Raw genomic sequence first — 12,015 nt, forward strand, 5'->3', positions numbered from 1 at the left:
CCCCGAATGACAGGAAAGCACTGGCTGGTTTTGAAAATGACCCAATTCACATTTTAAAAGCATTAGTCTGGCTGTTGAGCTAAAAAGAGACTAGAAGAGGAGGAGAGGGAAAAGGTGAAAGCAAATAAAGTAGGTAAGAGTCTATGGTAATAATTCAGGCAAATTATAACTGTCTTGGACTAGGGTGGTAGCAGCAGTGTGATTAAAGTGGCTGGGTTTCTGGGATATTTTAAAGGTAGAGCTGATAATATTTGCTGAAGGATTAGATGTGGAATATGCAGGGGAAAAAAAAGAGGTAAAGGAAAACTCTAAGGTTTTTGGCTGGAGCAACCAGCAAATAAACTTGACATTGAAGAAGGAAGTGTGGAAGATTAGGAGAAGAAGAGGGGAAGACAAAAGTTAGTCAGCTCCCATTATAGCAAGAGCCAACTATGCCTTCACTGTTCAAGTCTGCTCCCACCCTCTAAAAGCATACTGGATCGTTTGCCAAAGAGAAGGTATCATGTCTGCCTTTTTAGCATCCATTTCAATGTCTGATACATGATAAGCCTTAATAAATCTCTAACTCATGCAGGTATTATTTAGGTCCATTCAATGTCACTTATACTCTGTACCATAAATACCCAATCTCAGTAATCATTATTCACTATAGCAAGATCACTCTTGATTATGTCTCTTACTCCATGTTGTTAAATCCACTCACATAATGTAGTTATTGCTAAGTGTTCCATTTAGACTGAATAATATGGGAGAGGTATAAAAGACTATTCACCAGTTGCTGGAAAAACAAAGGAATTTCTAATGGAAGCCAGAAAGAGATGTGAGAGTAAAAGCAGAGTGAGGTGAACTCTTTACCAACTCTGTCTCTTGTAATTCAGAGAGAAACCATCATTTGATGGGGAACCATTTGAATTAGTGAGTACAAACAATAAAAAGGGGAGCATTTTAATTGTAACTATTAAGAGAGAACAGTTTGAAAATTGCCTGGGAGGAAAACACAGCCATTTCACAAAGACTGAAGATAGCTTTTTAAGCTAAGAGCTAATTTTAATATGAAGAGAAATATCTCAAGTTTAGTCAGGGCAATGAAACCTTAACTAGGTTATAAAGAAATCAGACTAAATGTCTATAGTGACTGAAGCTGTTGAAGGAGAATGAGATTTGGGAAATTTCTGTGACTAAAAATCACAACACTCTCAAAGACTGTAAGGCAGAAACTAATTATTGTATTAATCAATTTAACTAGATTTAAAGGGAAAATTAAATGCCAGTGAGCATAATGGGACCTCTGGGTCCCATCAGAAGTCCATCTAAATCATGAGAGGAAAAGAATAAAAAAGATACTGGCATTATTAAAGAGGCTAGGATTGTTTTTTAGAAGTTGCTTTTGGATTGTTTTTAAGAAAAGTAAATTATTTTAAAAGATGCAAATATTTGTAGAAGAGGGTTAGAAGTATCTGTCAAAATTTACATGTGCATTCCCTTAGACCAAGCAAGTCCACCACTAGACATTTTTCCTATATATACATATACTTTCATAGATCCCCCAAGATATAAAAAAGATCATTCTTCCACCTCTCCTTTTAATAGCAAGTAACTGAAAACAACCCAAATGCCTATGAAATCGAGACTGTTCAACAAAAGATAAAGAATCTATGTTATAGAAAGAGATTCTAAATAAGGAAAAGAAGGCTAGAATAAACTGTGGAGTTGAATTAGAATTGGAGGTATCAGTGTAACTCATGGTTTTTAATATGTGTGTGTGTGTGTGTGTGTGTGTGTATGCACACATACACACACATACATACACATGGATAGATGCAGAAATATAGATGTGTACATGGGTGAGATATCCATATCTATATCTGTATCTACATCTATCTATCTATCTATAATTTCCTGTCCACTGAGCAAGCCTGGAAGCAACAACATTCCAGTATCAATGAGCACACTTAGGACCCAGATCTTGGTTTCTAAATACCATTCTCTCATAAAAAGAATCAAGGCTCCTTAAAGAAATGGCTGATGCCAGAGCAAGGTAAGAGAAGATACAAAATAAGCTTAGAATATTTTGTGGTACCATAAGTTAAGGGAGTGCTCAAAAAGTAATGAAGGTATGTAAAAGTGACATAGGAGCTAACCTGAATGAGCCTCCAATGGCTAAAGCTGAGAGAATTTGAACAAAACAAATAATGATAGCACTGGATTATAACCCCCGAATAAAAATAAAGACCCCAAAGTCATCTGGTATAAATAAATGACTAAATATATAAAACAGAGAGGAGAAATAGCTCTTCCTCACAGAATACCTATAAATAAATATAGGAGAATGGACACAGAAAACTGCCATCAGGCAACACCTCAGTAGTAATTGCCACAGTCAAGGACCACTGATGGATGCTAAAATTAGTATGTTAGATTATGATGACAAAAAAGATTTGGATTGTTTTGAAGTAACCTCTTTAAGATAAAAGATAAAAAAAAAAGTAACTTTACAGAGGTACAGAGGAAAAACCTGAAAGACACCATCTTAACCTTGTGATCAAGATTAATCTTAGTGGACATATTGACATAAGGTACGCTGATATAAAGCCTTGAGACAGGTAGAGCATCATTTTAGTTGTATTTTGATTAAAAATACAAAACCTGAGTTTAATCATTAGAAAATATCAGACAAAACCAATTTAAGGGACATTCTACAAATATACGTCCTGGACTCTTCAAAAGTAAAAGAAAACAAAAGACTAAAGAATGATCACAGATTGAAAGGGACATGACAACTAAATGCAATGTAATGTCCTAAATGGAATTCTAGAATGAATAAAAAAAGGACAATAGTGGGAAAATTGGTTAAATTTGAAAAAGGCCTATAGGTTAGTTTACAGTATTGTATCAATGTTAAATTTCCTTATTTCTATAATTGTACTATAGTTATGTCAAATGTTAACATTAGGGGAAACTAGATAAAGAGTATATGAGAACTCTATATACTACAGATGAATTGTGATTTCATAAAATCTGATGAATTTTTTCATAAGGCTAAAAATAATTCAATGTAAAATGTGAGAAAAAGAACAAAGTAGATCTGTATACATTTACATGAAAAAAATATCAGGATGTATTACTGCTTTAAAAAAAATGAAAAAGAAAAAAGCAATGACCAGAATGGTGTAATATGATCTCTTCTAAGTGATATATTCATGTACTCATATACACAAATATATATACAATCATATATGTATATACATATTGGGTATATAAATAACAATTTTTGTAAGGAAACAAAACCATTAAAACTCATAATTGGGGATGAGGGAAAGTGAAGGTAAGAGAAGCAAGTGAGAGTTTTATTTTTGTTTCAACAAGTCTGCATTTCTACACAAAAAAAGGACTATCTTTTTTTAGTCCTTTTCTTGGTTTCTTTTCTATACCTCCCTATATTAAAATAAAGGAATAAAAGAAAATTTGAAAATATTTAATTGTAATATTTATCATATAATTTAAGGGTTTGCTTTGTGGGAAAAAAAGTCATTAAGTCTTCAGCACCATTGCTTAAATCTTCTACATAAACTATATTCTTTTGCATATAATCTCCAGTATTCTGAGTCTGGTTCACATTAGTTCTGGAATTAAAAGTTTTCCCACTCACTTCTAGTAGACAATACAACCTAGCATTTTGTTGTAGTGAAGCAAAAAGCATGTAGATTATTCTTAGGTATTATGAAAGTTTAGCTAAGAATAACATCACTTTTTCTGTGAAGGACCACATAGTAAATATTTTGCTTTGTGGGCTACATATCATCTCTGTCACATATTCTTTTGCTTTTTCTAAATAGCAATTTAAAAATATGAAAACCATTCTTAGTTCATACTGGGTTCCCAACCTAAGGGACATGGACAACTTACTGCAGGATTCCAGACATTATTCCACATCTAAGCTGAGTAAATAATGTACGTCATACATATATGTAATGATATTTCCTGAGCAGCTATAGGTACACCTAGGATTAACATAAAACAAATTATTTTAAGAAGCATTACTGAATTCATATAAACTTCCTATCCTTATTAATTTTCTTAATCAGTGAATACCAAAATTGTAACTGATCTTCTACGGGGGGTTCAATAGATGTCTTAATATTAAAAAGGATGCCTCACACAAGGACTCAGGAAATGTAACTTCCATATACTTCCTTAAAAGAATTACTTTAGGTTGAAATTCAGTCAAACAAGAGAAGAAGCCATGAGATCCAGACAGGGCAGATCAAATTCAGAGAGTAATAATGGAAAGTCCATGAATGAGACTTATAGAGACGACCAAGAAAGAAATGAGCTTATACTTACTGAAAGGAATAGAACTGTAAATGTGATAAAGACATATTTTGTAAGGGGAAAAAAAGCAATTTAAAAACTTGGGAACAAAAAAGTTGAATAAGAAACTTAAGTCCAAATATGAAATAATCTAAAATGTGTTACGGTCTTAAGCAGTTAAAAGAGTATAAAGGAAAGAAAGATTGTTTGACCTTGATGGTGGGAAAATTCTTTGAGTGGCTCAGTAATTGTGACATTAGACTATCAAAGTAGAAAATGTCAATCGAACTAGAACTTGTCCCAACAATAAAGGACTTTTATGTCATAATTCTGTAGATCCTCTTTATTGCTTTTCAATATTTGGAAGCTTTCTAGAGCAAAGCATAGAGAATTTGGTTAGGATTGCAGAACAAAATGAAAATAACATCAATGATAAGGTAAAAATGGCACAGTCCTGAAAGATAAAGGAAATAAAAGGGTAGCAGTATTAATATTTTATCTTACAGAACAGAGTATCAAAAAACACAAAAGTTGACAGAACAAAAAGTAGAAGTTAAAATGTTTTTAAAGTAACAGTGATAATCAATATTCTAAAATATTTATATATTTAAATATACTCATTAATATATTATAGATTTATATAATTGATATAATACATATCTTTTTATCAAATATATTTCTATCCCAAAGCTATCAAATATTGGGAAGAAAAGAGGAAGTGAGAGAACATAGTTAACTATGTTCTATAGTTCTATAGTCTAACTATCTGTAGAACTAAAGTAATTCATTAAATAAAAGGAGGGATGAGCATATTATTTGATCACAAAGAGATAAATATTGAAAGATTTAAAAATAGTAGAGGGGCACCTGGGTGGCTTAGTCGGTTAAAGCCTCTGCCTTTGGCTCAAGTCATGATCCTGGGGTCCTGGGATCGAGCCCCACATTGGGCTCTCTGCTCAGCTAGGAGCCTGCTTCCCTTCCTCTCTCTCTGCCTGCCTCTCTACCTACTTGTAATCTCTGTCTGTCAAATAAATAAAATAAAGTGTTTTTAAAAAGTAGTAGAAAATCCCATGGTATCATAAGCTAATTCTTTGGAAGACTAATAAAAAATGTTAAAATCCCTAGCAAGTCTGATGAGAGGGAAGAGAAAGAAAAAATGAAGAAAAGGTATAGAACAATAATTTTAGAAAAGAAAAAGGAAATATAACCATTGTTAAAGTATTTTTAAATGATAGTGATACATATAAATAATATTATGTCACTAAAGTTGAGATGGACAATCTTACATGTCAGCAATAACTAACTAGAAAAATATAAAACATCAAAAAATTACCATTCATGACAACATATTATGGATGCATTATAATATATAAATATAAATATCTATAAAATAACAGGGTATATGCCCCCCAAATATATATTACCCTTATGGAGAAAATTATAAAACCTTATTGATAAAAGAAGGTTTTAATAAATAGAAAATTATGTTTTATTTGGGGGTAAGAATTGTTGATATTTTTTAAAATGCCAATTCTCCCTGTATTAATATATGATTATAATGTAATTCCAACAAAAATTCCACCAGAGATTATCAAAGAACTTGACAAAGTGATCTTAAAATTAATATTGACAAATAAAGAGCAAAGAACTTCAGAGAATGGGGAGCCACCTTGATTTTAGGTAATGATTACTACCCATTTTATTCTATGTTGACATTTGCCAATTCTGGACTAGGGTGAAGAATAAAAGTTCTAACATATGTGTAACCGAGTCTTAGATGAATGGAGAAAAGAGAATTAGGAGGCAAGCAACATTTGAAGAAATAATAGCCAGGAATTTTCCAAACTTGACAAAAGAAATCAATTCAAAGATTTAAGAAGCTCAGTAAATCCTGAATAGGAAAAATATAAAAGAAATATAGAAATATCATGGTCATATTGTGAAAATTCAAAGCCAAGAGAACAAATATCACAATCACAGAGCAATCACAGAGAAGGAAAGGCATATTACTTTCACCATAGCAACAATAAGACTGACAGCCCACTTTTCAATATAAACTATGCAAGTCAATGGACAATGAAACTTCTCAGAGTGCAAGCTTTTCAGCGTGCAATGATTTAGTTAGAAGAAAATACACTCCAAAAATGAAAATAAGACTTCTAAGACTCCATACATGTCAAACAAGATGAAGTAAGCCACTACAGCCTATCTCTCACACCAATGATAATTAAAATCTTTGGGCAGAGAAAGACAACCACCTAACTTCTCTGAAAAGTAAATATTAGCAAGCAGACTGTAAATTGAACTCAAAATCTGGAAAATGATCTGTAATGAGGGCAAGATTCATGGTCTTATTTGCCTTCTTTATTTCCAAGCTTTGACTGATGGAAGGTCCAAGTGGCAGAACTGCGCCATGGGTGCTAAAGCAAAAATTCTCAGAAACAAAACATTACCTCTAGCAATGAAATCAGGAAAAGAGGCTCCTGCATTCCAGACAGCAGTAGAGTAATGCCCACTTCTTTTAGTCTTTTCCTTCTTTCTCTTTTCTCCCTCAGCCCTACCAGATGAGCTGGCCAGTTAGGAAATTTTATGGCTGTGTGACAATGATGACATAGGCACCTAAAACCCTGAGAAAAGATTCATCTTTCTGGATGGAGATATTTTGAAATGGGCTCCTACTGCCCAAATAATGAGGAGGAATTCCCTAGTGTTTTTTTCACCTTTTTCCTTCTCACCAGTTTGCCTCTCAGGTGACCCCAATCTCACAGCACTGCATGAAAATATGGGGGAGTAAAACCTGAAAATTAATAATAGAAAGATACTTGGCAAATTTCCCTAAATATGTGGAACGTATACCACACTGCAAGTAACTTTTAGGTAAAACAAGATATCAAAGGAAATTAATAAACACATTGTGCAGTGTAAAAATGAAAATAGATTTTATCAAAATTTGTGGGGTACAACCAAAACAGTGCTTAGAGAGAAACTGTTATCTTTGATTCTTCCATATAAAATGAAGACAAAAAGAAAAGCAAAATCCAAAGCTAACAGGAAAAGAAAAATAATAAAGAATAGAAATGAATAAAATTGAAAAAATGGATAAAATAAAACCAAAAGCTAATTCTTTGAAAAAATCAATAAAATTGACAAAACTCTCATAAACTGACCAAGAAAATATTGGGAAAGGCACAAATTACCAATACTAAGAGTGAAAAAGAGGAATTAATATAAACCATATTAACATTAAAAGGAAAATAAAATATTATGAATGACTTTAAAGAATTTACATAAAATGGAACTATGCTATGAAAGACAGAAACTACAAACATTCACTCAGATAAAGTATTTTATAGGATAGTCATACCTTTAGTCATACATTTAAAGAAATTGATTTTATAATTCAAGAATTTCCAAAAAAGAAAACATCTAGTTGGTCTCACTGTTGAAAGCAATTCTATATCAGTGAAAACTTAAGGAAAAAATAATACCAACTCAACACAGTTCTATGAGAAAATAGAAGAGAACAGTTCTCAACTCATTTTAGCAGACTGACACTACCTGATGCCAAAATGAAACAAAAAAAATTACAAGAAATTTTTTAAAATGCTTATGTCTCTTATGAAAATTTTTTAATTCCCAAGAAAATTTTAAGAAATTAAATCCCAAAATATAAATATATAAAAGAATAAAATGATCAAACAGAGTTTATCCCAGTAATGGAAGCCTGATTCAAAATTCAATGTAATTCACCAAATCAACAGTCTAAAGAAAAATTACATTCATTTCAATAGATACAGGTAAATATTTTAATAAATTCAAACTACCTTCATAGAGAACTATGAAAGAAGAGTTCTACCTTAACTTGATAAAGGGCATCTACAAAATTTTCCAACTCTTAAAGGGAGTTGGAACTTTTTAATATCTAGCTTTTCACTGCTGAATATGATATTAGCTATCAGCTTTTTCCTAGTGAGAGTAATTAGGCAAGAAAAAAAAAACCATTTAAACTAGAAAGGAAGAAGTAAAATTGTCTGTGTTTACAGATGGCACAATCTTGAATATAGCAATCCTAAAGACAACACACACAAAAAATTACAACTAATAAGCAATACAGGAAAGTCTGAGAATACAAAATCAACGAACAAAATTTATTTGCATCTCTATACATTAACAACAACCGACTCCAAAAAAAATTAGGAAAACAATTCCATTTACATTAGCATCAAAAAATAAGATGCTTAGGAATAAATTTAACCAGGTGAAAGACTTGTATACTGAAAACTGCAAAACAGTGATGAAATAAATGTTAAAAGATACAAATAAATGGAAGGACATTTTCTGTTCTTGGACCAGAATTAGTATTGTAAAATGTTCATATATTCCCCAAATGATCTATAGATTCAAAGCAATCTCTATCCACATCCCAACAGAACTTTTTACAGAAATACAAAAACAATCCTAAAATTCATTCGAAACCTCAAAAGACTTCAAACAATCAAAGCACGTTTGAGAACGAACAAAACAAAGGTATTACACTTTCTGATTTCAAAACACATTACAAAGTTACAGTAATCAAAATACTGTGTACTGGCATAAAAGCAGAAAGATATATCATAAACAGAGTAGACAGCCCAGAAATAGGGCCATAAATATATGGTGAACCGATCTTTAACAAGGGTGCCAAGAGGGGTGCCTGAGTGTCTCAATCGGTTAAATGTCTATCTTCATTCAGCTCAGGTCATGATTTCATGGTCCTGGGATTGAGCCCAGTGTTGGGCTCCCTGATTAGCAGGGAGCCTGCTTCTCCCTCTTCCTCTGGCCAGTATATGTGCTCTCCTTCTCTCTTTCTCTCTCAGATAAATAAAATCTTAAAAAAAGAACAACAACAACATACAAGGGTGCCAAGAATTCATAATGGGGAAAAGATTGTCTATTCAATAAATTGTGTTGTGAAAATTGGATATCCATATGCAAAAGAATGAAACTGGACCTTTGCCTCATATTATATACAAAAATTCACTCAAAATGAATTAAAGGTTTAGATGTAAAACCTGAAACCATAAAACTTTTAGAAAAAAGCACAGGAGAAATGTTTCTAGATACTGGACTGGGCAATGATCTCTTGGATATGGCATCAAAAGCCCAGGCAACAAAGCAAAACTAGACAAGTGAGATTATATCAAACTAAAAAGATTCTACACAGAAAGGAAACAATTAACAAAATGAAAGACAACCTACAAAGGGAAAAAATATTTTTAGATCATATATCTTAAAAGTGGTTAATATCCAAAATATATAAGGCACTCTTACAACTCAATAGCAAAAACAAAACCCACAAGTAATTCAATTTAAAAAGGGGAAAAGGACCTGAATATACATTGCTCTGAAGAAGACATACAAATGGCCAAAAAGTATATGAAAATGTGTGCAACATCACTAGTCATCAGGGAAATGCAAATCAAAGCCACAATGAGTTATCACCTCATACCTGTTAGGATAACTATTATAAAAAAATAAAAACAAAACAAACAAACAAAGGAAAAGTGTTGGTGAAGATGTGGAGAAAAGGAAACCCTTGTGTCTGTTGATGGGAATATAAACTGGTGCAGCCACTATGGAAAACAATATGGAGGTTCCTTTAAAAATTAAAAATAGAGGGATGCCAGGGTGGCTCAGTCGGTTAAGCATCCATCTTCAGCTCAGGTCATTATCCTCAGGTCCTGGAATTAAATCCCGTGTTGAGCTCCCTGCTCAGCGGGGAGCCTGCTTCTCCCTCTGCCTGCTGCTCTGCCTACTTGTGCTCTCCATCTCTCTGTCATAAATAAATAAAATCTTAAAAAAATTAAAAATATAATTATCATTGATCTAGCAATCTCTTTTGGATATATAGCCAAAGGAATTGAAATCTGCATCTTAAAGAGATTATCTACACTCCTACCTTCACTGTAGCATTATGGACAATAGCCTAGACCTGGAAACAAACCTAAATATCCATCAGCAGTTAAATGGACAAAGTAAATGTAGCATATAGATACAATAGAATATTATTAATCCTTTAAAAGGAAGGAAATTCTGCCATTGTAAGGCTGAATAATATGCCCTTGTATGTATACACCACATTTTCTTTTTTTGTTGTTGTTCAGGAAACATTTATTATACCTCCAAGTTTTAGGAATTTTCACTGACAGAAAATCAACACCTTCAGAAAATCTCTCCCATAGCCCTGCTCAGCTTCTGAATCTTGGTTTTCACAGACCTATCAGCATATTTCTCTCCAATATGGACAATCATTGCACCCATGCTTGATGGATCAATCTTAATTTCCAATTTCGATACTTGGCCTTTACTTAGGTGCTTCTCCACACTGGATGCTCAGCATGGTTGAAAAGGCAAAAATGACTCCAGGGATATTGTTCAAGCAACCATTTTCAGCAAGCAAACTGATCAGGCTGGACATGAGGGGAGAGAACATCTCTTTTGTTGTCATGTCATTTAGTCTTTTCATTTTCACTGTATGCTTTACACAAGGATTCATAATGGAAGTAGGCATTTTGGGTTCTTTCAATATTTGTGCTACTATCAGTTCTTTTTCTACTTGTTCCATCTGTTTAGATGCAGCAGAATAAAGAGCAGCGGCATAGCAACCTTTGATACCATATACCTGAACGTGTGGCCTCATGTGCTTGGCAAACAACCTGACCACAGATGTACTAAAGCAACACACCTGTTGGGAGAACCCAGAAACTGCTGGGGTGGCCATCTTCTCTGGGTGGCTCTAGGTCCATATACTACATTTTCTTTACACATTCAACCATTGATAGATATTTAGGTTGCTAGAATAGATGAACCTGGATGACATTGTGCTAAATGAAATAGACCAGATACAGAAAGACAATTACTACACTATCTCACTTACATGCAATCTAAAATAGTCAAACAGAGACAGAGAGTATAATGATATCTGCCAGGGATTATAATAGCAGATAAATACAGAAAGTTGGTCAAAGAGCACAAAGTTTCAGTTATGCAAAATAAATGAGTTCTGGAGATCTACTGTATGACAAGGGACGTTTACTAACAATATCGTATACTTAAAATTTTGTTAAGAGGGGAGATCTTATGTTAAGTGTTCTTACCACTGAAAGACAAACAAACAAAAAACCCCCAAAAACCAAGGGGATGGAAAAACCTTTTGAGATAATAAATAAGATTATGGCACTGATAGTGATGATGGTTTCATGGGTATATACTTATCTTGAAGCACATAAGTTGAACACATTAAGTATCTACAGCTTTTTGTATGTCATTCATACCTCCATAGAATGGCTTCATAAAATCCCCTACAAATGTCATACTTAATGGTGAAAGACTGACTGCTGTGTTGTTTACAGTAACAATAAATTAGAGACATCTTACATGTCCATCAATGAGAATTGATAATTAAAAGATAATTAACTAGATCTACATGTATTAGAAGAGATAAATCTGAAAAACAGAATTAAAAATGTTGCAGAATGATATATTGTCAAAATAAACAAATAATATCACATATTCATAATAGAAATACACAGTACGTGTAGACAATATTCTGTGTATATATGTCTATGTGTATTATGTATATAGTATAAATAAAATAAAAATGAGGACAAATGTAAGTAAAAAATTAGTGCTTTGTGATTACCTATGTGTTGGGATGAAGGGCAG

The 12,015-nt window shown here is 32.8% G+C and overlaps 1 protein-coding gene and 1 pseudogene across 1 annotated transcript in view; both read right to left on the bottom strand.

The window, feature by feature from the left end:
• The window catches only part of HPSE2 (heparanase 2 (inactive)), a 660,133-nt gene that overhangs the window by 264,971 nt on the left and 383,147 nt on the right, over positions 1–12,015 (bottom strand). The gene's annotated exons all lie outside the window — the stretch shown is intronic.
• LOC116573164 lies at positions 10,513–11,071 on the bottom strand (annotated as a pseudogene).

The sequence above is a fragment of the Mustela erminea genome, chromosome 14 (assembly GCF_009829155.1).
Source record: "Mustela erminea isolate mMusErm1 chromosome 14, mMusErm1.Pri, whole genome shotgun sequence".
NCBI classification, from domain to species: domain Eukaryota; kingdom Metazoa; phylum Chordata; class Mammalia; order Carnivora; family Mustelidae; genus Mustela; species Mustela erminea.